This window comes from Triticum aestivum, chromosome 2A (assembly GCF_018294505.1).
Source record: "Triticum aestivum cultivar Chinese Spring chromosome 2A, IWGSC CS RefSeq v2.1, whole genome shotgun sequence".
In the NCBI taxonomy this organism is placed as follows: Eukaryota; Viridiplantae; Streptophyta; class Magnoliopsida; order Poales; family Poaceae; genus Triticum; species Triticum aestivum.
This window is the reverse complement of record NC_057797.1, coordinates 682,451,544-682,457,842: the sequence shown is the minus strand read 5'-3', so window position 1 is coordinate 682,457,842 and position 6,299 is coordinate 682,451,544.

The window sequence follows — 6,299 nt, the reverse complement described above, 5'->3', positions numbered from 1 at the left end:
ACGAGGCATGGCGTGGCGTGGCGTGGCGTGGCGAGGCGGGCGGCGAAGGAGGAGCGCGCGTGGATATCCCTCTTGTTCTCATGCTCATACAACTGGGGAAAGAACCTCCCTTATAAGGAGGTTCAACTCCCACTAAACTAGCAATGTGGGACTAAACTTTAGTAGTATCCCTTGCCTTGCACAAATGGGCTAAGTGGGCCTCTAGGATTTATTAGGAATTTCTGAAATAGTTATTGGGCTGCCCAAAATAGACTAAATTCCAGCAATCCCCCACCAGATCCCAGAGGCACACAATTTTTTCCTTCGGTTCCAAAACACTGTTTTATATACCGGTACTGCAGTGGAGATTGTTAAGTTGAACTTCCACCTAGAACTCTATGCTACACTAGTAAGCAACTTGAACAGTGGACTAGGCCTTGAACTGCAAGTTTTCTGCGAATCTAGCTTCACATAAAGCCTTGACTGATACGTGGCTACCGTGGGTCTTCCCTGCGGGTGGAGCTTATGCGTCATACTCCGAGACCTTTCATGAGTTTACTAGAGAGAACCCTACTCTCATAGATTGCGACATTTAACAATCAGACTCATATAGGTGCGTTCTTCAAAAGATGTTCTGCAGGACAACATCTCTGCTTCAAAGAGCCACTTAGAACACATTAAGATATACATCAACCTGGCATGCAGATTAGGAGAGTATTGCATCTTTATGGAGTGGTATTTTAACAGTAAGGGTACTCTCCTCCCAGTTGACCAACAGCTTGTCTTCCACATCTAATTCACGGGATCTCCAGTCACAAAGAAAAGGTTACCACTGTGAACAACTCATATTGTGGGTCTCATACCCATCTCCCTCGATGCATAATCTATCACATTACGTGATAGACCCTTAGTAAAAGGATCTGCCAGATTTTTAGACGTTTGGATATAATCCAATGCAATAACTCCGGAGTTTCTCATTTTTCTGACAGACTTTAATCTTCTCTGAACGTGTCTTGATGACTTCATGTTATCCTTTGAGCTGCTCACTTTCGTGATCACAGTTTGATTGTCGCAGTTCATAAGAATAGCCGGTACAGGTTTCTCAACAACCGGCAAGTCATTCAAGAGCCGGCGAAGCCAATCTGATTCGACTGTAGCTGTATCTAGTGCTGTGAGTTCTGCTTCCATTGTTAACCTCGTTAAGATGGTCTACTTGCAAGACTTCCAAGAAACAGCGCCACCTCCATGAGTGAATACATAACCGCTCGTGGCCTTTACCTCATTAGCATCTGAGATCCAGTTTGAGTCACTATATCCTTCAAGCACCTTTGGGTGCCCGGTGTAGTGAATTCCATAATTTGCAGTGCCTTTGAAATAACGCAAAACTCTCTCTAGAGCTTTCCAATGCACATCTCCTGGTTTTGAGACAAACCGACTCAGTTTGCTAACAGCAAAAGAGATGTCAGGTCTTGTAGCACTTGCTAAGTACATAAGCGAGCCAATAATCTGAGAATATTTCAATTGATCTCTAGCAATTCTTCGATTCTTTCGAAGTAACACACTCGCATCATATGGTGTTGGAGAGGGCTTGCAGTCACTATAGCCAAAGCGACTCAATATCTTTTCCACATAGTGAGATTGAAGCAATGTAATCCCACCATCATCGTCTCTCAACAACTTGATATTCAGAATGACATCAGCCACTCCTAAATCCTTCATCTCAAAACAACGAGATAGGAAATCCTTGACCTCCTTAATAACATTCAGATTTGTTCCGAAAATCAGTATGTCATCAACATACAAGCACAGGATAACTCCCTCGCCCCATCATGGCGATAGTACACACATTTGTCAGCTTCGTTCACAACAAAGCCTACAGCTGTTAAAGTTCTTTCAAACTTCTCATGCCACTGTTTGGGTGCTTGCTTAAGTCCGTACAAAGACTTCAGCAACTTGCACACTTTCCCTTCCTGACCATCTAGTACAAACCCATCTGGTTGTTCCATATAAATTTCCTCGTCCAACTCTCCATTTAGGAAAGCAGTCTTAACATCCATTTGATGAACGAGAAGACCATGCGAGGCAGCTAGTGAAAGTAGAACTCGAATAGTGGTCAGTCGAGCCACGGGTGAGTAAGTATCAAAGAAGTCTTCACCTTCCTTTTGGGTATAACCCTTAGCCATGAGCTGAGCCTTGTACTTCTCAATAGTACCATCAGGCCTAAGCTTCTTCTTGAATACCCATTTGCATCCTATAGGTTTGCACCCATAAGGATGATCAGTTATCTCCCAGGTTTCATTCGCCAAGATGGAATCCATCTCGCTACGAACCGCTTCCTTCCAGTAGTCAGCATCTTCAGATGCATAGGCCTCTGAAATAGAACTGGGAGTGTCATCTATGAGATACACAAGAAAATCATCACCAAAGGACTTTGCAATCCTTTGTCTCTTGCTCCTAGTAGGAACTTCATTGTTCTCCTCCGCAGGAATTTCAAAGTGTTCTATCAAAATGGTAGGTTTGGTAATTGTAACTGGTTCCTGATTCGATGAACTAGGCATCTCCTGATTAGATGAGGTAGCCATATCCTTCATGGGAAAGATATCTTCAAAGAAAGTCGCATCATTCGACTCCATGATCGTACCGACATGCATGTCAGGTACCTCAGATTTTACAACCAATAATCTATAGCCAATGCTATGAAAAGCATATCCCAGGAAAACACAATCCACAGTCTTTGGTCCAAGCTTCCGCTTCTTTGAAATTGGAGCATTGACTTTCGCCAAACAACCCCATGTTCGCAGATAAGAGAGTTTTAACCTTTTCTTCTCCCATTCCTCGAATGGAGTTATCTCTTTGTTCTTTGTGGGGACTCGGTTCAGGACATGACATGCTGTCAATATCGCCTCCCCCCATCATGCCTTGGAGAGACCCGATGTATCTAACATGGCGCTAACCAAATCAGTTAGAGTACGGTTCTTTCTTTCGGCCACCCCATTTGACTGAGGTGAGTAGGGAGGAGTCCTCTCATGGATTATACCATGTTCCGCACAAAAAACATCAAACTCATTGGAAAAATACTCTCCACCACGGTCGGACCTAAACCTCTTGATTTTTTGATCAAGTTGGTTTTCCACTTCAGCTTTATAGATCTTGAAAAGTTCAAAGCCTCATCCTTAGATTTCAGAAGATACACATGTCAGTATCTAGTGGAGTCATCAATTAACGTCATGAAATATTTCTTTCCGCCTTTTGTCAACACATCATTCATTTCACATAGATCTGAATGTATGAGCTCTAGTGGTGCAAGATTTCTTATTTCCGCAGTCGTGTGAGACTTACGAGGTTGCTTAGCTTGCACACACACTTGACACTTAGATCCCTTGACGGTGGTGAAACTAGGGATTAAGTTCAACTTCGCTAGTCGCGACATGCAACCAAAGTTAACATGACAAAGACGTGAATGCCACACATTGGATTCACTATTGTTGCAAATATGATTAACAACTTTGTTGCAAACATCTGATAAGGATAAACGAAACAAGCCTCCTGACTCATAGCCTTTACCAACAAAGGTTCCATACTTGGATATTACAAATTTATTCGACTCAAAGACAAGCTTGTAGCCATCTCTACACAGAAGAGCTCCGCTAACAAGATTTTTATTGATGGAGGGGACATAATGCACATTCTTCAGCCGCACGATCTTCCCCGAAGTAAACTTCAGATCGACCGTGCCAACACCACGAACAGAAGCACTTGAACCGTTGCCCATCAGCACGGTTGAAGTCCCTGCGGTCTGATAAGACGAAAACATGGAAATATCACCGCATACATGCACATTAGCACCCGTGTCAATCAACCAGTCAGGAGAATGACATACTGAAAGAATAGTGGGAAATATACCATACCCAGCATCCTTCATGTCAGTGTCTCCAATGACAACATTAGCGGTCTTGCCGCCTTTCCCAGGATGACGCTTGTCATAGCGATTAGGGCAGCTAGGAGCCCAATGATCAGGATCCCCACACACATGACAAGCACCTTTCTTCTTGCCATTCTTCTTCTTGAAGTTCGTGTGTTGCACAAGCTTATTCTTCCCATCAAACTTTGCTTTTCCATCAAACTTGCCCTTGTTCTTGAACTTGTGGGGCTGCAAGTTTTGCTTCTGTACCACATTGGCACTAGATCCTCCCTCAATACCTCGAGCACGTGTGTCCTTTGCTCTCGCCTTTTCTTCCACATCAAGAGTGCCAATGAGATCCGAGACGAAAAACTCATGCCTCTTATGCTTCAGCAAGGCAGCAAAGTTCCTCCATGAAGAAGGAAGCTTAGTGATGATACCTCCGGCAACAAACTTGTCCGGTAACATACAACTGAAGTGCTCAAGTTCTCTTGCAAATGACTGTATCTCATGAGCTTTCTCAACCACGGAGTGCTCTTCAATCATCCTGTAATCATAGAATTGCTCCATGATGTACAGCTCAGTGCCAGCATCCAAGACCCCAAACTTGGCCTCGAGTGCATCCCACATATCTTTTCCATTATCAATTCACGCATAAGCATCAACTATGTTCTCACCAAGAACACTCAAGAGAGCGGCCTTAAACAGAGTATCCATTTTCTGAAAAGCTTGTGCCTGTTGAGCATCAAGCTCTCCTTCAGGTTTGCCGAGAGTGGCGTCATAGCATCAAGCTCTCCTTCAGGTTGTCGACGTCGGGGAAGAAGTCGTCGTTGGGGAAGAAGAAGTTCTGGTGCCGCAACCGGCGGCGCGTCGCGGCGTGGCGGGCGGCGGAGGAGGAGCGCGCGTGGATATCCCTCTTATTCTCATGCTCGTACAAGTGGGGAAAGAACCTCCCTTATAAGAAGGTCCAACTCCCACTAAACTAGCAATGTGAGATTAAACTTTAGTAGTATCCCTTGTCTTGCACAAATGGGCTAAGTGGGCCTCTAGGATTTATTAGGAATTTCTGAAATAGTTATTGGGCTGCCCAAAATAGACTAAATTCCAACAGAAACTATCAATCTTAGTTTGTCCAGCGAGTCAGGCCTAGACATGCTTTAAGTTCCGTACAATGCAGGCTCAACAATAAATGCAGATAACCAAATAATCAGGTTTTTTTCCGCACGGGCCTGATTGAACCTTATGCGTGCAACCAAACCTGATGCGACGATGTTATCCTTGCAGCCGTCGTCCGTCTAGGCATGCATACGCATGTGAGCCTGCCCCAGTACGCGAGACAACAAACAAAAGAAATACCCTGAACCCGTGCGTGCACGGCATTGTGCAGGCCGTGCAACTGTACGTGTGCGTGTAGCCCACGTTATGTCGCTCACGCCAGAACTAAAAAATCAAGATGTATGCATGGAGCATGTTGTTCTTAGAAGCACACTTGGCCTTGCAGCTGCAGGACGGGTTTACAACACGGATGCCCCTGTTCATGGCCTACAACAACAACAACATGCTCGCATGCTTCTAAACCTGCACTGTTCTACCCACTAAGCCTGACAGAGGCGTAAGATCCGGCCATATCTTCTGAATTTGTGTTCATGTGAAAGTCGGTCCGTGTAGAATCCAGTGTGGCCATGCAATAATAGACGCTGAATCGTCTGGTCTTCATCACAAGAACTGCACGTCTTGCTCCTGTTTTCCTATGCAAGGGAGTGAAATGGATTGAGCTCGAATGAGTACATACTACATACACGAAGAAGACTAAAAAATACTGAAATTTTTACAAACTAATTTGAATGCAATGTAAATGTCCTCCAAATGTAGAAGCCTTCCAATCATATTTCTTGAAATTTGTCATGAACGACTAGAAGCACGAGGGGATGAGTTTTGCAAGGTTAAATCTGATTCTGCTAGGCAACTTGAGAATGTACTATTTTAGAATACATTTCACACGTCTCAGGGGAACTAGTCTGCGAGGCAAAGCCACTTGGTGGTCTTTTTTCTTATTTTCTTTATGCTTTTTTTTTGGGTGTGTCTGTGCTGATGCTGCCCGACAGACTATATTATTTTTTCTGACCTGAACTTGTTTTATGGATGTGATGTTAGCTTTATCTATAAAGCGGGATGAAAACTATTTACCATGTCAGTGCTATGTCAAACGTACATGTGCCTAGCTGGCAGTTTTAGACCCCTGAGAGACGGCCTGCTAGTCTGCGGCCGGCCCGAACCCTACCGGTGGTTGGCCTGGCCGGTAAGCAGAGGCAGCCAAAGGAGGGGTCGGTCCGGTGGCGCGCAAGTGGGAAGACAGGAAGGATGTATGTCTTGTGTCGCGTGCCCAAGGGATGACCAAGCGATAGACCCTCGACAGGTA